At 43.0% G+C, this 20,462-nt stretch overlaps 1 protein-coding gene and 1 long non-coding RNA gene across 2 annotated transcripts in view; one reads left to right on the top strand and one right to left on the bottom strand.

Moving 5' to 3' along the window:
• Positions 1-20,462, top strand: part of LOC142743208 (uncharacterized) — a 65,677-nt gene that overhangs the window by 9,295 nt on the left and 35,920 nt on the right. The gene's annotated exons all lie outside the window — the stretch shown is intronic.
• Positions 1,383-19,623, bottom strand: LOC142743209 (uncharacterized). The gene is made up of 3 exons (XR_012881520.1): positions 19,456-19,623; positions 9,409-9,484; positions 1,383-1,629 (listed from the first exon to the last, which is right to left on the bottom strand). It is a non-coding gene; the product is annotated as an uncharacterized LOC142743209 (long non-coding RNA).

Genomic DNA, 20,462 nt, shown 5'->3' with positions numbered 1-20,462 from the left:
GCACATACTCTAAAGGGGCAGCTGATTTATTTAAAAACCCATTAGCTCGTTAAGAATTTTTTTTGCTTTATATATTTAACATTTATTTCGAAAATTATGAAAGATTCCTCCGTATATGTTTTACTCTCGTTATGCAGGAGTCTGGTCCTAAACTTGAGGGTAGGGGTATCCCGACATCCCCTGTGTTCTCCCACAACCCCCCCACTGCAGAATCCAAGCTCAGGACGCAAGATTTCGCTGATTATTGCGAGATCTTGTGTTCTGTCTCAGGTCTATTTACTGTATTAATATAGCCGTTACCAATTGGTGAGTGCTATATTATTACAGTAAATAGAAGTCAGGAAGCCTTCATAAATATGTGGCCGTCAGTATGAACACTAATCTTTTTTTTAATGGAATCTCTCGAGAACTTTCTTTATCATATTTACAAAGCTAACTAGTATGGTAATATCTTAAATTCAGGTTTGTCCAGTTTCAGTATTTTTCCAGTACCCATAATGCAAAGTGGCTGCGGACAATAAGCTTTATAGTTTTTCTTATTCTCTGCAATTTATAATTTATAAAAGGACCTGTGTTATAATCCCTCAGTACATCAACTAGGACAGGCTTCCCCCAACCATATTACTGGGGTCAGGGCTGGTCTAGGACTAAAATCAGCCCTTGCACTCTAACCCCACTAGCCCACATCCAAACCCCCCCCCCCCCCCAATATAGTGGAAAAATCACAGCGCGCTGCAGAAAGCTTTGCATTACTTGATCACTCCCCTCACCACACCTTTTAGATATGTAAACTAGATCTTCAACACAAGAAGGAAAATAAAAGTGGAATATAGAAACACCTAAGTGACAGGTGTTGCTTTTTTTAGTCTGGGACAAGTGTATGCTACCACTATGCAGGCACCAATAATACCGCCATACAGTGACCATATAGGTATCTGATACCAGTTCTACCCATGCGCTCTGCAGAGTATTATCATGCTGCAGAATATACAAGTGAATCCAGTACTGATCAGACGCAGAATACAAAACAATTGTAGAGGATGTGTCCGCTCTCCTGAAATGTCTGTTTTTAGTAAATACTTACTGTATATTCCCCATTTGAGAATCTTTTCATAGAACTCTGTATTTGGAAATGTATGTGTAAATTGACAACTAGGTGACCGTGTTGGGACACATTCTATTGACTAGGGGAATGGTAACAACCAGTTATCAGTTAGACCTGGGCTACATAGAGACCTTCTGTAGCACTACTGATTTTTTTTTTTTTTTTTTTTATCGAGACAGCTGCAGTCCACAAGATTGCATCAAATTTAACGTATAGCTGTAGCTCCATAGTTTAAAATCAGTTAGTTTCATCACAAAAAGTCTCCATGTAGGCCAGACCTTTTTAATTTGTTTCCAGGAGGAATAAAAGGAACATCACCAAAGTACAGATCCTCCAAAAGTGTTCTCATCTGGAATACTAGGATTTACTATAAGGCACATGGCGCCTCTATAAATCCAGTGATCCACATGTGACGTATTCTCTGGTTGTAGCTTTCCTTTTCTTCTCCATCAGGCCCCGACCACCATGAACGAGTTTTCTGTCCAGACATTTTTGCGCCCCGCTTCTGTAGCCATCCCGAACCTCTGTAGCAACACAAATAAAATTACAACCCCAGAACAGACCCCTAAATGCGTTGTACAATAAAAAAAATAGTGCTCCACGCAGTAAAAGTGTCATAATTTGTACACAAAAACACCGTTCTACTGATCTTGTCTGTGCCCGCAAACAATATTCATGCCCTATTTAGTCCCCAAACCGTAATCGTGCTTCTTAGTGTCCGCTTTGATCTCCCACACAACAATAAGGACCCTTTTGTGCCTCCACATAGTAATTATGCTCACCATTTTGCCCTCTTGACGGTAATAGTTGACCCTTAATTATAACAATGGCCTCTTTGTACCTATCACAGTAAAAATGCCTCCCCACCCATAATAAAAATTATAAACTTTGTGCCCCTCATAGATAATAGTGCCCCCTGCTTCCCCAGGAAAAAATAACTCCTACGCACCTAAGCCTGCCAATCCCGCAACGAGCCGAATGGGTCTATCATTGAGGTTAACCACTTGGTGCAGACAGCCTGATGCAGTGACGTCATCCTGCCGCCCACTCAAAGAGGCCAACTTCCTGTGCGTGGGTCTAGCGACTTGTAGGACACAGGCCTAAAGACTGAGCAGGGCAGGGTGTCTATGGCTGTCTGCTCTGTTATAGATTTCAACTTTATCAGTGTCCTTGAAATACAGATCTAGTTGAAAGTGCCAATTATTGCAAGCGACGCCACTGCCTGACAGGTGGTGCACCTGAATGTTTTATGGGTAATCTGTCCGTTAGTGCAGATTACCAGTTTGGGCCTGACTAGTGTCCTCTTATGTGACATAAGCTAGATCCTGGGAGTGACTGCAATTGAGTGTTTTTCTTGAACCATACTAACCATGTAACTATTGTGCATGGATGTGTTACTGCTTCTTTGGATTTGGTTTCTCTTTGCTTTCATTAGCTGCCTTAATTCCCTTTGTGTTTATGTTGTGGCTTGGCATGCTGGTGAATCAGACAGCTGTATTTTACATGTGCGGGTGTCTGCTGCACGTTCTGTACAATATCCTATTATCTGTATTTGGATACAATGTGGCTTGTTTTGCAGTATTTCACTGGAAAATGCATTACGTTGTTTCTCTGGTTTCCTTTTTTTGAAAAAATACGTGTTCACCCCCTTCTGAGCCAAGGCAGACTGCAGTTTTTGCTCTGGCAAACTCGAGCCGTCGTTTAAATGGCTATATGTAATACTAAACTTCCTGTGCATTAGCAGACGCGGCTTCCCCCAGCAAAATTAGCTGTTTGTTTGTGGGTGTGGGAAGCCGAACCCGCAGCTTCAATCTGAAGAGGGGTTCTCTGTATTCACAACTCTACATATGTTCTGTATGTATGTTCCATACTTTGCTTTCAACTACAGTCAGAGTAGACTTCGAAAGAGCTGGATGTTGGCCTACAGCTCTCAATAAGTAATTTATTTAAAAAAACAAACCCAGAAATCACACAGACAAGCTATTGAACCAACACAAACATTCACACTGAACTAAATATGGACAAACTAAATATTTTTAATCCAGTGTTTGTTTCAGAATTAGGCCTTATTCACACAAACTAATTTCTCGTCGGCGTGCATTTTTTTTTTTTTTTCATGAAGTGTGTCCATTGCCACAAATCGTTTCCTATTCTGGTCTGTTTTTGTGGAACAGACTCGCTCATTAAAGTATATGAGTGTGTGAAAAAAATGGACAGTACACGGACGACCTATATGTTGTCCGTTTTTCATGGGTCAGTTGCTAAAGTAATGCAGAAAATAAGTGTAAACCTAGAAGTGCTTGCAGAGGTGAAAAAACAGACACACTGACGCGACAGGCATTTATACCCGTGGAAATCTGTTAGTTTTCATGCGGATGCAAATCGGACACGCACAAGTGAATAAATCTCTAAGGGTATGTGCACACGACCTCTTTTCAGACGTAATGGAGGCGTTTTACGCCTTGAATTACGCCTGAATAGACGGCTCCGATACGTCGGAAAGCATCTGCCAATTGCTTGCAATGGGTCTTACGATGTTCTGTGCAGACGAGCTGTCATTTTACGCGTCGCTGTCAAAAGACGGAGCGTAAAATTACAGCCACGTCAAAGAAGTGCAGGACACTTCTTGGGACGTAATTGGAGCCATTTTTCTTTGACTCCAATGAAAACCAGCTCCAATTACGTCCGTAAAAGACGCAGCGAAAAACCCGTGCACTTGTAAAAACGTCTGAAATTCTGGAGCTGTTTTTCTCCTGAAAACAGCTCCGTAATTTCAGACGCATTTGGCATTGTTGTGTGCACATACCCTTTTATTTCCACATTTGTCAGAGTAAGAACTTTAAAGAGGCTCTGTCACCAGATTATAAGTGCCCTTATCTCCTACATAATCTGATCGGCGCTGTAATGTAGATAACAGCAGTGGTTTTTATTTTGAAAAACGATCATTTTTTAGCACGTTATGAGCAATTTTAGATTTATGCTAATTAGTTTCTTAATGACCAACTGGGCGTGTTTTTACTTTTGACCAAGTGGGTGTTGTAAAGAAGTGTATGAGGCTGACCAATCAGTGACCAATCAGTTTCATACACTTCTCATTGTTCCAGCCCAGCTTCTTTCACTGCACGCTGGGCTGGGCTGGAACAATGAGAAGTGTATGACGCTGATTGGTCAGCGTCCGACACTTCTCTGTACAACGCCCAGTTGGTAAAAAGTAAAAACACGCTCATTAGAATAAATCTAAAATTGCTCATAACTTGCTCAAAAATGATTGTTTTTCAAAATAAAAACCACTGCTGTTATCTACATTACAGCGCCCATCTCCTTATGTAGGAGATGGGCGCTATAATGTAGGTGACAGATCGTTTTTTTTTAAATAAAAAAACACTGCTATTTTCACCACTTTGTTAGCGATTTTAGATTTATGCTAATGAGTTGCTTAATGCCCAAGTGGGTGTGTTTTTACTTTGGTCAGTGTCATACACTCCCCTGTACAACGCCCACTTGGTCTAAAGTAAAAATACGCCCACTTGGGCATTAAGCAACTCATTAGCATAAATCTAAAATCGCTAATAAAGTGGTGAAAACAGATCGTTTTTTTAAATAAAAAGCACTGCTGTTATCTACATTATAGCACCGATCTCCTTATGTAGGAGATAGGGCACTTGTAATGTGGTGACAGAGCCTCTTTAAAGAGAATTTATCACTTCTGGGGAAGTATCATGAAGTGACAGAAGACCATACAATTAGGCTGTATCCAGACGTTGAGGTGTGCCTAAAAACACATTCAAAAACGACGTGCTTCTATAAGAATTTTTTATCTTTTTATAGTGTTGTGTTTTTTTTGTTTTTTTTTCTTCCGTACTTGACAATTATCACTTATCCATAGGATAGGTGATGTCTGATCACCGCTGGGTCCCCCCACTGATAGTGAGAACTGGGATCCCGATCCACATCTCATCCGCATTGAGGACGTTGAATGGAGCAGCGGTCGAGCTTTCAAAGCCTATGGCTATGACGGAAACCGCCGTATAGCGCTCGCATTTCCGGAAGTCCCATAGATCTTAAATGGAGCGGCGAGTACATATTTGACTGCTCCATTCAAGCTCTTTCTCACTGCAGGGGGTGCAGTGAGGAGGATCAGGGCTTTCGAGATCCCCTTCTCGCAATCGCTGGACCCTTCTGAGGTGATGTGAACAGCAGATCAGTTTACTTTACATGGGCAGATTAACTGCCAGGTAAACCAGAGCCTATCAACAATACAACATGTTGATTGGCGTTTGTTAGTTCCATTTTAACAGAGCAATGATCAAATTGCATGGGAGCGAATGATCGTTAACATGATTGTTCGTCCCCATACATTAGCACCATGTACTTTTTCTTTGGTTTAGCTGATCACTGCCCTGTTTAGGTTCTGTTCACATATGCGCTTTTCTGTTCTGTTCCCTAGGATGTAGATACTTTTGAAACACTAACATGCTACTGGCTTCTGGGACTGTCCCGCTGGATCTGGGATGTTTGGGAGGCATTCCTGAGTTATCGCCAAAGTGGTAGGTCCTCTTTTAGGAGAGCACTCCCTTTTGAAAATGCCCATTATAATTCGTGTACCATAAAAAATGCAGTCCATTCTGCAGGCAGCAGGTTATAGAGAAGGAGAAGCGGAGCAGATTAATATATAGTTCTGTGGTAAAAGATTCAGTGTAACTTGTATTTTATTCATTTAGGGTGGTCCTACTTTGCCTACCCCGTATGAGTGTGCATACAAAGATGGCTGTCAATCACGGAGTAGGACCACCCACTGGACTTAGCCCGAGAATAAGAAAGTTAAAATTAATAAATTACAAGGTATACGGAAAGATTTCTCCCACAAAACTAGAAATTAATCGGTTCAGTTCCCCTGCTCTGTTACATGCTGCACGTAGATTGTATGTCTGTTTTCACTGGGACCGGTTCTGTACCTCTTATCTGTAACTTTAATCGACAAAGACCTCTTGTGATTGAGTATTTCTAGGGACATTGGGGGAAGATTCACTAATGCTGTTAAATATTTAGCACCAGGCAGTCAGATGATGTGCCAAATTTTTCAAAGTGGCTGTAAATTACGGCTGCACATTTTAAGTCAGACCAACTTTCTGCCAAGAAATGCACCCTTTTGTGTCTAGTGAGGCACAAACACCTTTTCTTTTTGGTGCAAATCAATAATTTTGTCTAAATTGATCTGCGTTAAAAAAAAAAAAAGGCACAACTTGGTCCTAAACGTGAATAGCCATTCACTGAAGAGGATTCAGAAAAATGGGAGGACACCCCTAGAATTGTTCCCCCGGTAGCCAGAATTTCAAAACGCACTTCCCTATTGTTTGAGGACTTTGGATTATTGAAAGACCCCATGCATAAGAAGACAGAATGTATTCTTAAGTGAACATGGGAGGCCAGTACAGCAGCTCTTAAGCAGATTATCGCTGAAACGTGTACTGCAAGATCATTAAAGGTTTGGATGGAACAACTAGAAGATCTAAAATCCAAAACACCAAGAGAGCAGATTTTGGCCTCCATGCCAGTACTTCAGAAGCCAGTGGACTTCATATCTCATGAATCAGCGGATTCTGTCAGGCTTAATGCCAGAACAGCTGCTCTTTCCAACTCCGCTAGAAGAGCTATCTGGCTTCGTTCTTGGGCAGGAGACGCTGGATCTAAATTGAGATTATGCTCCATAGCTTGTGAAGGGGATGGGCTGTTTGACACTGGGCTATACTATGTTCTGGAGAGGGCCTCCGATAGAAAGAAGGGATTTCCTACAGAAACCTGCTTCTTCCAGCAGAGACGGCCATTTAGAAACCAAAGAAAAACCCTCCGTTAAGAAAAGAGGGCAATCCAATATGGCAGAATCAAAGGCATAATAACAGAGGGTCAATGTTTAATGCTAACGCTGGAGAAGGTCTCTCTAGAAATAACAAATAACGCCAGAATTTTTGTGGGGGGGCAGATTAAGATCCTTCACCCATACAAGGTCAGATGTTACTACAAGTAGATGGATATTGAACATTGTGTCTCAGGGCTATCAACTGGAGTTCAGCTCCCTTCCTCCAGAAAATTTTGCAATAACTCCAATATTAACTTTATTTTTTCTCGTCCGGAGAAGTTGGGGAGAGAAGTATAGATCCTCCTTCAGAAGCAGGTTGTGATTCCGGTCAGGCTTTGCAGCACAACCAGGTTTATTATTCCCCTTTATTTCTAGTCTCCAAATCAAACAGGAAATTCAGAGTGATCATAAACCTGAAACGTCTGAAGGAACTTATCTAGTGCAAAAGATTCAAGATGGAGACAATTACTTCTACAATCAATCTGCTCAGAGCCTTTTGCTACATGTACTCAATAGACCTACAGGATGCATACTTTTATGTACCAATACATCCAGACTCGCAAAGATTCCTGAGATTTGCAGTATCGTTGAAGGGGAATTTCATCTTCAGTTCCAGGCCCTACGTTTGGCCTCTCATCTACCCTCAGGATCTTCACCAAAATTGTCAGAAGTCACCGCCTATCTTCATCAAAAGGAAATTCTGATCATCCCATATTTGGACGATCTATTAATCTCCGCAGAATCACAACAAAGTTTGAGTTCCCTTCTAAGAACGACTCAACAGCTTTTGCCATCCCTGAGCTGGCTGATCAACCTAGAAAAGTCAAACCTGATACCAGAGCAATTAAAGGTCTTTCTAGGGATTCTCTTGAATTCACAGGTTCAGACTTCATTTCTTCCAAGCGAGAAGAGACTCGCTACTCCAGACAGTCACTTCTTTTAGTTGTCAGGCATCCGCTTCCATGATGGAAATAATGTCCCTATTTGGGTTACTGACATCCTATATTCCAACAGTAAGATGGGCCCAGGCACACTCAAGAACTCTTTAGAACTTCCTTCTGTTCTGTTGGGACAAGAGGTAAGAATCTCTAAACCACAAAATCTCTCATGTGGTGGAGACTAGAAAAAACGAGGTGTTCCTTGATCACTGAACCATCCAGTGGTTATAACCAGAGACGCCAGTCAGTCCAGATGGGAAGCCCATTCAGATCAAAACATGGTCCAGGGGTCCTGGAATCTCGCTGTTAAACCGAAGACGACTAACTGCAGTTTGGGCAGCCGTGAAAGCCTTAAAGTCTATTAAAAGACAAAGATGTCAGGATATTTTCAGACCTCTCTACGGTAGCATACCTGAAGTAACACGGAGGAGCGAAAAGTTGTCACCTTTGTCAGGTAGAACAAATCTTCATCTGGGCCGAAAATAAGATCTTCTCTCCAACAGCCATACATCTAAGAGGAACAGAAAATCGGGTAACAGACCGACCTTATTCCCAGGAGAGTGGTGTCCTAATCAAATTTTCAAACATCTCGCCAAATCATGGGGACAGCCGGAAATAGATTTATTCGCAAACTGGAAGAACAAGAAAGTAATGACGTTTTTTTCCCCATGTCTTACAAGGGCCATTCAACAGGTGTAGATGCCCTATCTCCGACCTGGAAGGGCAAACCCCTAAATGCCTTCCCTCCGTTTCCACTCATCCCCAAGTTACTGAAGGTGTTGGAGGAAAGCGGCAAAATTAGTCTTAAAGTCCTATCTTGGCCCAAGAGGTCATGGTTTCCACTGTTACTGAGGATGTCTCAAGAAGCTCCGTGGTATCTACCCCTCAGGTGGGATTTGCTGTTTCAGGGTCCAGTCCTACACCTGGAAGTGAATCCACTTCATCTTACAGCTTGGATGTTGAACGGAGTATGTTGATGGATAAGTGTCTTTCCAAAAAAGTAGTAGATAAGTTATTGAAGAGCTGGAAAAAAGTCACCGCCAAGATTTACCACTGTGTACAGAGAACCTTCCTCTCCTTCCTGAACCGAACGTCTTCAGCAGATTCTTTATTCCAACGCAAAATATCCATTATATTGGATTTCCTTCAATCAGGTCTCTGCTTAAGAACCAGCACCCTGAAGGTCCATGTTGAAACTCTGTGCCTTCCTGGATCGGGGACTAGCTAACCAACCGTGGATTATAAGATATTTTTTTTTTTTTTTAGAGCAACTTCTTATATGGCAGCTCCAACTGTCCCTAAATTTCCTCCTTGGGATCCAAATTTAGTACTGATGGCACTTACCAAACATCCTTTCGAACCAATTCAGGATGCTTCATTAAAGTTCCTGACTTTGAAGACGGTTTTCCAGCAATAACATCTGCTCGCAGAGTAGGAGAAATACAATTATTCTCCTCCAGCCCATCCTATCTATGCATTCTGGAAGATGGTTATTTTAAGACCCTTACCATCGTTTCTTCCAACGGTAGTATCCAGTTTTCACAGTCCACAAGAGATATCCCTTCCTTCTTTCTGTTCTTCCCCCTAAAAATGAAAAGGAGGTGGAATTTAATATGTTGGATGTAAGGAGGTGTATCCTCCCCTATTTCAGGAGCAATTATTAATCCAGTTCCGTGGCAAAAACCGATGTCACAATGTAAGCAAGATTTCTATTTCAAGATGGATCAAACTAGCTATCTCCCGATCCTATAAAGTCATGGAGAAGACTCCTCCTTTGTTGCTTAGAGGCTCTGTCACCAGATTTTGCAACCCCTATCTGCTATTGCAGCAGATAGGCGCTGCAATGTAGATTACAGTAACGTTTTTATTTTTAAAAAACAAGCATTTTTGGCCAAGTTATGACCATTTTTGTAGTTATGCAAATGAGGCTTGCAAAAGTCCAAGTGGGTGTGTTTAAAAGTAAAAGTCCAAGTGGGCGTGTATTATGTGCGTACATAGGGGCGTTTTTAATACTTTTACTAGCTGGGCGTTCTGACGAGAAGTGTCATCCACTCATTTGACCAGACATGTTTCAACGTCCTGGGCTGAGAGTGATTCTCCCTCAATTGAGCAGATCTGTAAGGCCGTGACATGGTCTATTCCGAATACTTTCTTTAAACACTATAGATTGAATGTAATGTCCAACCAAGACGTAAGCTTTGGCCGTAAAGTTTTACAGGCCATTGCCCCCCCCCCCTCTCTAGAAAAAAATCTATGCTTTAACCCCTTCGCGCCATTTCACGTACAGTTACGTGATGTGAGATGGTCTTTTCGCGCATCTCCACGTTACTGTACGTGAAGGAGATGGAGCTGAGCCAGCGACATCACCGCCGGGTGACAGCTGCATGTTACAGCTGGCACCCTGAGGTATCGGCCAGGACCGGAGCTAGCCTCCGATCCGACAGATTAACCCCACACATGCTGCGTTCAATAGAGATCACAGCATGTGAGGAGTTTATAGCCACCAGCGCCCCAGCAACGTGATCGCTGGGTTGCCGGTGGCTGCAAAGGCGATGGGAGGACTAATACTTACCTCCCGGTCCGCCAGGAACGGAATCCTCCTATGCCCCGTCGGCGGCGGGGCCCAGGAGGCTTCCGGTACCATCGGCAAGATGGAGCCGGCGTAATCGGCAGTGGGTGTCCACTGTATGTTACAGCGGACACCCCGATCTATTCGCAGGAACCGGAGCTAGCTCCGATTCCTGCCATTAACCCCTTCAATGCAGCGATTCAATGCAATCGCTGCATCAAAGTGGTTTGTATGCAATTGGCAGCCTTGCCGTGCGATGGCAAGGCTGGCGACTGCTACTATGGCAACAGGATGCCTAACAATGGCTTCCTATCTGCCATTACGTTAGCCGATTAGGCCCCGCCTGGAGGCGGAGCCTGATCGGCTTGCTGTCAGTGAACAACTGACAGTTCTAATACATTGCACTACATAGGTAGTGCAATGTATTAGAACATCAAACAAACAGTTGGACCTTCAAGTCCCCTAGTGGGACTAAAGAAAAGTGTAAAAAAAGTAAAAATAAAAGTGGTAAAAAATACAATAAGTTTCAAATAATAACACAACACAATCACCCTTTTTCCCTTATCAAGTCATTTTATTATTGAAAAAAATAATAAAGCCATGCATATTTGGTATTGCTGCGACTGTAACGACCTTAACTATAAAAATATTATGTTCTTTATTCCGCACAGTGAACGCCGTATAAAAAAACTGACATAATTGCTATTTTTTGGTCACTTTGTCTTCGAAAAATTGAAATAAAAAGTGATCAAAAAGCCGCATGTACCTATAAAAACTATAACTCGTCTCGCTAAAAACAAGCCCTCATACAGCTCCGTCGACGAAAAATGTAAAACCGTTATGGCTCTCACAACTTGGCGACAGAAAAAATCCATTCTCTTTACAAAAGTTATTTTATTGTGCAAAAAGTTGTAAAACATAAAAAGTTCTATAAATTAGGTATTACCGGAATCGGACTGACCCGCAGAATAAAGCTAACATGTAATTTATAATGCATGGTGAACGCTGTATAAAAAGAACTAAAAAAATATGCCAGAACTGCTGTTTTTTTGATCACCTGGCCTCCCAAAAAAAAAAGGATAACAAGTGATCAAAAAGTCGCATGTACCCCAAAATGGTACCAATAAAAACAATAGCTCGTCCCACAACAAACCAGCCCTCATACCACTACGTCTATGAAAAAATAAAATTAGTCAAGGCACCAATAAGCCAGGAAATAAAAATATGCAGTTGTGCCGGCCCGAGGGGAACGTTTCTTCTGTTTCAAGTGGCGAATTATCAAGGCCCCTAAAATTAGGGTACCAGGAAGGGGAGGGCCCAAACATATCTGCTGGAAGCGAGGGCGCCCGTATTATACCAGGACAACACTTCCTAGCAAAGTTCCCCAAATTTCAAAGGTGCCGAGTGTGGACCAAAAGGGGAATAAGTAAAGACCATTTATTAGTGCGACACAGGCCTGTGCAGAAAGGATTGTGTCACAGCGTAACAAATATCTATGGATTATTTTTTTTTTTTTTTTTTTTTTACCCCACTATACAACCTGACTCTGCCCCTTATATACTCCGCCCGCCTTACAGGTACCCCCACATTATAAACGGAAACACCAGTAAGACTCCAAACAAAACTACTACAAGCAAAATCCACGCTCCAAAAGCCAAATGGTGCTACCTCCCTTCTGAACCCTACAGTGTGCCCAAACAGCAGTTTACTTCCACATATATGGCATCGCCATACCCGGGAGAACCCCTTTTAACAATTTTTGGGGTGTGTCTCCAGTGGCACAAGCTGGGCGCCACATATTGGCATATCTATTGAAAAACATTTTCACTCCGCAACATCCAGTGCACACCAATTTCTGCCAATCACCTGTGGGGTTAATATGCTCACTACACCCCTAGGTGAATACCTTGAGGGGTGTAGTTTCCAAAATGGGGTCACTTCTGGGGGTTTCCACTGTTTTAGTCCCACAGGGACTTTGAAAATGCGACATAGCGACCAGAAACCAATCCAGCAAAATCTGTACTCCAAAAGGCAAATGGCGCTCCTTCCCTTCTGAGCCCTACTCTGTGCCCAAACAGCAGTTTATGACCACATATGTGGTATTGCCGTACACAGGAGAAGTTGCTTTACAAGTGTTGGGGTGCTTTTTTTTCATTTATTTGTTGAGAATATGAAACATTTTCAGCTAAAACTACGTCTTATTGAAGAAAATATTTTTTTTTATTTTCACTGCCCAATTCTAATAAAATCTATGAAACACCTGTGGGGTCAAAATGGTCACTACACCCCTAGATGAATTCCTCAAGGGGTCTAGTTTAGTGAATCGAGTCACTTTTGGGGAGTTTCCACTGTACTGGTACCTTAGGAGCTTTGCAAAAGTGACATGGTGTCAAGAAACCAATCCAGCAAAATCTGTGCTCCAAAAGCCAAATGGCACTCCTTCTCTTCTGATCCTTGCCGTATGCCCAAACAGCAGTTTGACCACAAATGGGGTATTGCCGTACTCCAGAGAAATGGGGTTCTTTTATTCCTTTATTTGTTGAGGAAATGAAAAATTGAGCTAACGCTACGTCTTATTGGAAAATATATTTTTTTTAATCTTTACTGCCCAATTCTAATAAAATCTATGAAACCCCTGTGGGTTAAAAATGTTCACTACACCCCTAGATGGATTCTTCAAGGGGTGTAGTTTCCTAAATGGAGTAACTTTTTTGGTGTTTTCACTGTTTTGGTCCCTTAGGGGCTTGGCAAATGCGACGTGGTTTCCGCAAACCATTCCTGATAAATTTGAGCTCCAAAAGCCAAATGGCGCTCTTTCCCTTCTAAGCCCTGCCGTGTGTCCAAACAGCCGTTTATGACCACAAATGCGGGGTATTGTTTTACTCGGGAGAAATTGCTTTACAAAAGTAGTGGTGCATTTTCTCCTTTTTAGTCCTTGTGGCAATGAGAAAAAATAATTTCTAAAAACTGCAGAATCTGGGCAATAGATATTGAGTTGCGTTTCTCTGGTAAAATTTTCTGTGTTACAAAAAAAATAGATAAAATGAATTTCTGCAAAAAAAAAAAGAAATTTGAACATTTCACATCTGCTTTGCATTAATTCCTGTGAAACATCTAAAGCGATAAACTTTCTAAATGCTGTTTTGAATACTTTGAGGGGTGAAGTTTTTCAAATGGGGTGACTTATCGAGGTTTTCTAATATATAAGGCCCTAAAATCCACTTCACAACTGAACTGGCCCCTGTAAAAATAGCCTTTTGAAATTTTTTTGAAAATGTGAGAAATTGCTGCTAAAGTTCTAAGCCTTGTGATGTCATAGAAAAATAAAAGGATGTTCAAAAAAACGATGCCAATCTAAAGTAGACATATGGGTGATGTTTATTAGCAACAATTTTGTGTGGTATAACTATCTGTCTTACAAGCAGATACATATAAATTTAGAAAAATTCTAATTTTTGCAATTTTTCGCTAAATTTTGGTGTTTTTCACAATTAAATACTTAATGTATTGAGCAAATTTTGCCAGTAACAAAGTCCAATGTGTCACGAGAAAACAATCTCAGAATCGCTTGGATAGGTGAAAGCATTCCGGAGTTATTACCACATAAAGTGACACATGTCAGATTTGAAAAAATAGGCTGTGTCCTTAAAGAGGCTCTGTCACCAGATTTTGCAACCCCTATCTGCTATTGCAGCAGATAGGCGCTGCAATGTAGATTACAGTAACGTTTTTATTTTAAAAAAACGAGCATTTTTGGCCAAGTTATGACCATTTTTGTAGTTATGCAAATGAGGCTTGCAATAGCAGATAGGGGTTGCAAAATCTGGTGACAGAGCCTCTTTAAGGCCAAAACAGGCTCAGTCCTTAAGGGGTTTTCCCACGAGAGACACTTATGACCTATCCACAGGATATGTCATAAATGATGTCCGATAGATGCGAGTCCCACCTCTGGGACCCGCACCTATCCCTAGAACGGTGCCCCTAAACGCTGTTCTACCTTTTTATCCTGCTAATTTCCGACGATAAAGGAGAAAATAGCATAGTTTGCATTCTATGCTGCTTCCGTAACTGCCATTCATGACTATGGGAGTTACAGAAACAGCGTAGCTTAGCGATTACGTCAATCAGGAAGCGGCTGGGAGTCAGAGTGAGCACAAAAAGCTAAAACTGGGTTTAGGTGCGGGTTTCAGTGGTGGGACCCGCAACTATCTGCCATTTATGACATATGCTGTGGATATGTCATAAATTTTCCTAGTGGGAAAACCCCTTTAATCCTCCTGGTGGTGCTGTCGTGGAGGTGTAGAGGGGAAAAATTATTATTGCTTACTGGTCATTTCATTTTCCTTTAACCTCAACGACAGCCCCAGGGTTTTTCCCACTCTTTTCAATAAAATTAATTGAATGAATAAATTAAAATTCTTAGCCTGTATGTTATCAAGTCTCCGGCATTAGCTAGAGAGGCTAAAGAGGAGGGGGAATTTAAACTGCTCTTTCCTGTCCCTTTTTGGAGGTGGTGAATCCGTCCTGATGGTGCTGTCGTGAAGGTTAAAGGAAAAACAAATTACCGGTAAGCCATGATCATTTTCACATGGCAGTATTTTGTGGCCGTATTTGGAAGCCAAAACGGGAGTGTGTGCACAACCAGGAAGAGTTAAAAATCTTTCGATTTTAGACTTTTTCTCTGTGTAGAATCCACTCAAAGTTTTGGCTCACAAATACTGATGCAAAATACTGCCATGTGGAAGTGGTCTTCGGGTAAGTTCATGAGCGGCAGATCTGTTTCAGAAATTTCTGTGGCTGACAATCAATTCTGTTTATTTAAATAGAACTTGCAGAATTCCATGCACCTGCTGCAGAAACCATCCTATTCAGATGAATAGAACAGATATTCAGTCGCAGAAATTTCTGCAACAATCATAATTCTCATCTGTTAGCTAGAACTTTGCCCATTATGTTCGTGCATTACACTGATGGCCCATTGCTTCCAATGGGAACTGTGCAGTGCTTCATTTCACCTGAGATGGCGCTGCAAGGGAATTTAACACTTGCTACCTGGTGTAACATGTGGTTTACTCGAGTGGTCCCTCTTTTTTAAAAAACCATCGCAGACCAATAACTATTGAACGAGACTGAACACAATTTCTATTACATTGGCACAAAATTATACGGTTACTTTCTCTTTAAGAGGCATAGCAAACTTTATGGCTATTACAGAAATGCACCTACCCCTTCCCGACATTTGTCGTATGGATGCATCGTGGAAAGCTAGTGCTTCCCGCATTTTGCCGTATCCATATGACAAATGGATGGCACCTGCCCAGAAGCGGAGTCGGTGCCATTATCGCCGGATGTCAGCGGTGTATTACAGCTGACAACCGGCTGTAATGGCGGGGACCGAAATTTGCTTAGATCCCCACCGTTAACCCCTTTAAATGCAGCGGTCCAAAGAGATCGCTGCACCCCAGCGATGATCTTGCCAGGGGTTTTGGCCTCTGCAATGGCAACCAGAGGCCTAATACTGGCCTCCCGGTCTGCCTAGTACGGAAGCTGTTCAGGCCCCGCGCGGAGCAAGGGCCTGGAAGGCTTCCGTAGCCGACTGTAAGATGGTGCTGGTTCAGGAGCTGAAGCGGCGTCAGCGGTGGATGTCAGCTGTATGTTACAGCGGACACCCACCTGTAACGGCAGGAACCGGAGCTAGCTCCGATCCCTGCTATTAACCCCTTAGATGCAGTGATCAAAAAGTCGCATGTACCCCAAAATGGTACCAATAAAAACTGCATAAATTTAGTTAAGGCTCCGATAAGCCAGGAAATAAAAAATATTCAGTTGTGCAGGCACGATGGGAACATTTCTTCTGGTTCAAGAGGCAAATTATCAAGGCCCTAACATTAGGGGACCAGGAATGGGAGGGCCCAAACATATCTGCTGGAAGCGAGGGTGCCCGTATTATACCAGGACAACACTTCGCACCTTTGCAGTTTGGGGAATTTTGCTGGGGAGTGTTGACCAAAAGGGGGATAAGGAAAAACCTTTATCAGTGCGGCACTGGCCTGTGCAGAAAGGATTGCTTCACAGATTATTTTATTTATTTATTTTTTACCCCACTAGGCTATGTTCACACGGCACACCAAAAACGGCCGTAAAATAGTGAGCTGTTTTCAAGCAAAAACAGCCCCTGATTTTTCAGCCGTGTTTTTTTTAAGCAACTTCCGTTTTTTTGCGCATTTTATGGAAGATTTTGGCGCTGTTTTTCTATTGAGTCAATCAAAAACGGCTCAAGAAGTGACATGCACTTGTTTTTACAAACTGCGCGTAAAAAAATGCACCGTGGGAACGAAACGCAATGGGCAGATGTTTGGAGGCGTTCAGCCCCCGTATTTTCAGCCGTTTTTCGGGGCATTTACGGCCCAAAAAATATTTGCATAAAATATCTCCTTGAGCTGTCTCTGTCCAAGGCCACGCCCTAGCTGTGTCCTCGTGACGCATCTTCCTGCGTTATTCTCCAGGCATTTATCTGCGCTCTATAGCGTTTCCTAAGAGCACAGGATACACTGTGGAATTTCTGCAACAGTTAATCTGCAGTGGACTCTGCTGTGGAAACACTACGGTTTTACCTGCAGATTTTGTAATAAACATTTGATTACAGCAAAGATTATGTGCACCTGCAGATTTACAGCGGTTTTTGCGGTTTCTGCTTTGTAAATACTACAATCCGTAACAAAATATTTGCTCCGGAATGATGCTCTCCATTCAAGTCTATGAGCAAACACACAGAATCTCTGCGCAAAATCCACAGCGTGAATGGACATGCTGTCGAATGGAGTGTCCCACTGCAGAACCCTTTCTGTACGACCCTTCTACGTTTTTTGTTTTTATTAGTTTTTTTCCGCAGTTTGGCTGAGATTTGCCTAATCTCATTAAGGGTATGTGCACACACACTAATTACGTCCGTAATTGACGGACGTATTTCGGCCGCAAGTCCCGGACCGAACACAGTGCAGGGAGCTGGGCTCCTAGCATCATACTTATGTACGATGCTAGGAGTCCCTGCCTCGCTGCAGGACAACTGTCCCGTACTGTAATCATGTTTTCAGTACGGGACAGTAGTTCCACGGAGAGGCAGGGACTCCTAGCATCGTACATAAGTATGATGCTAGGAGCCCAGCTCCCTGCACTGTGTTCGGTCCGGGACTTGCGGCTGAAATACGTCCGTCAATTACGGACGTAATTAGTGTGTGTGCACATACCCTAAAGGGAATGTGTCGCTAGAAAATATTTTTTTTCTTTTTTAGTTAAACAGTTAGTGTATAAGTGATTAAACATTTTTCTAACTTTTTTTTAATTTTTTCACGGGTCAGGAAATATTATAAATTAGATTCTAATTTATAACATTTCCCAGTGCTGGTCACTAGATGGAGCAATTCCCACAATTGCAGCATTGGCATGTAGTAAAGCAACCACGCTTTATGCTGCAAAATTTGAGAAAACTCACTCGCTCTAGTGAGCTCACAGAATCCCCCCTCCTTTATCCTGACCTAACTTACCTGCTCCTGCCGCCGCCGCTCCCTCCGCTCCGTCCGCTCCGTCTGCTCCCTCCGCTCCAAGTGCACAAGTCCGGAAGCCGCGACCGGAAGTAGTAATCTTACTGTCCGGCCGCGGCTTCCGGTCCACAAGAAAATGGCGCCGGACGTCACTCGGCCGAAGACCTTCGATTTGGACTGTGTGGGAGCGGCGCATGCGCCGTTCCCACACAGACGGCGTACAGCATAGTGGATGGAACGGGCCCCGTTCGCATTCACTATGGGGCTGTATGTGCCGTATTCCATGTCTGTATGTGTCATTAATCGACACATACAGAGATGGAAAAAAAAAATGGCAGCCCCCATAGACAAGAAAAAGTTAAAAAAATAAAAAAAAGTAAAACACACAAACCCAAATAAATAAAACCTTTTTTAATAAAACACTAAAAGCAAATTGATATAAACATTTTTTTTTTCGTGACACTGGTCCTTTAACTTTGCCACTGCTAATCGCTTAAAATAACTTTTCTGCATGTAGAGGTATAGATAGCGGAGGAGTAAAAAGCAGTGAGAGGGGTAGGTTAGGGGGCTTAGGAAGGGTAAGGCCTCATGCACACAACAGTAGCCATGTGCACGGCTGTGATTATTGGGTCGGCCGGCCACGGAGTGTCAGCTGCCCGCAGATTGCGGGCTGTGCACATGGCCACGGCCATTATTTTCAATGGCTCTGGGGCCATGCACGGACAATGGAAACCACGATCGTGTGCATGGCCCCATAGGAATGAATGGGGAAGGAATTCTACCGTAGAATTTCGGGGGAATTGTGGTCGCAAAAGCCCGTTCGTGTGCATGGGGCCTTAGAGGTCAATGGGACTGTGCAACAGCGGATGGGGATTTGGTTGGGGGTGGGTTTCATGGGTTTGAGACCTGTTTATGCTGTGATTTTACTTGAATGTGGGACTGTCAACACATTGCTTACTGTTATGATATTATTGTACGATTTGTTTATTTTTTGTATGGTCTCAATAAAATTGAGTTGATTTCAAAATAACTTTGCCTCTGCTTTAAATGCTGTGGAATTTCCGTACCGAATTCTGTTACAGAAATTTTGCGGCGTTTATGCTACGTGGGAATACAGCGTTACTCCTTTTTGGCCGTTGTCACATTGGCCAAAGCTATTGATTAGCTTCTGTCTCGTACTTCAGGGCTGTCTTTACCAGGGTATCGCCATCCACTCCTCCACAATACACGTATTACTTCTGTTCCATCACCAGACCACAGCCAGGTCTCTCTACTGATCTCTTCAGTCACTTCAGGATTCCGGTAGCGGTCTCACCAGGGCTCTACTCTATAGGGACAACCACCTACTCCAATGACTCCCAGTAGCCTTGCCTTTGCCAGGACTACAAATACGACGCCATGGTCCAGGGCAACCAGACCCACTGTACCTTCATTTCTCTGCCCACCTGATCTTCCCTATCAGGCCCACTACAGACCACCCAGGTTTGAGAATATTACAGGCTTGGGTCACGCTCCGGCATCCATCTCTATCCGCAGCCTCCGGTCTTCTGCTGCCTTGCAGTAAGACGAGCTTCCCGGATTGTCACTCAATACACAGTCACTCCTTCACACTGAGCTCCTGCTACCCCCTTCTATTGGGGCGCTGAATCCATTTTCTTCATATATATACTCCTTCAGCCCCTCCTCTTTCCAAGCATGATGGCGCAGAGTATCCGGGTCACCATGCTCCCCTGTGCCACTACCATGCTTAATTAGGGTCTGTCAACTCTTCCCTTTTTTCCCTGTCACCATTTTATCCACTTTTCTCGTGATTATGGAATCACTTCTGGCATCTGGACAGTCTCATAAACGGCCAGGTAACCTATTTACAAAAAGTATACATCAGTCCACAAGGTGTAGTGGGCTATTTCGCCCTCCTACATGGGTTCTCTTACATATTGCTGGAGGTTGCAGCAGTGGGACTAATGTCAACACCCTAAGGGCTGATGCACATGGCTATATTCATAGGGCTGCCGTAAAGGTTCATGAGGCCTCTACTTTACCTTCGTGCTTTAGATTTCAGTTTTGTTTTTTTTTTCGTCAGGTAGTGTACAATGGAACAGAAAAAATTGTGCCATGCACCAATAGACTCTGTATGTACAAAGTATTCTCCCCCAGGAGCCTTTTGTCAGACCGAGCCTGTACAGGTTTGCCGCATGCATGAGCCCTGAGGGTGCTGCCAAATTCAAGGGAGTTCTGTACTTTTCCTATTCCCTCATAGGTTTATTTTTTATTTTTTGGTCCATTATTTTTCACACACACACACACCGCCCCCCCGCCATAGGAAAGGCAGACCATCACAGAGGACTGCCTGGACACCGAGCAGCCGAAAGACAAGGGATACGTTGCTACGGCAGCCCCACGAGAGGAGAGTGTAGACTTTATTTACTTGCGGAATTTGCAGCGCTGTCAC

The sequence above is a fragment of the Rhinoderma darwinii genome, chromosome 2 (genome assembly GCF_050947455.1).
Source record: "Rhinoderma darwinii isolate aRhiDar2 chromosome 2, aRhiDar2.hap1, whole genome shotgun sequence".
NCBI lineage: Eukaryota > Metazoa > Chordata > Amphibia > Anura > Rhinodermatidae > Rhinoderma > Rhinoderma darwinii.
This window is presented reverse-complemented; position numbering and strand designations above follow the sequence as displayed.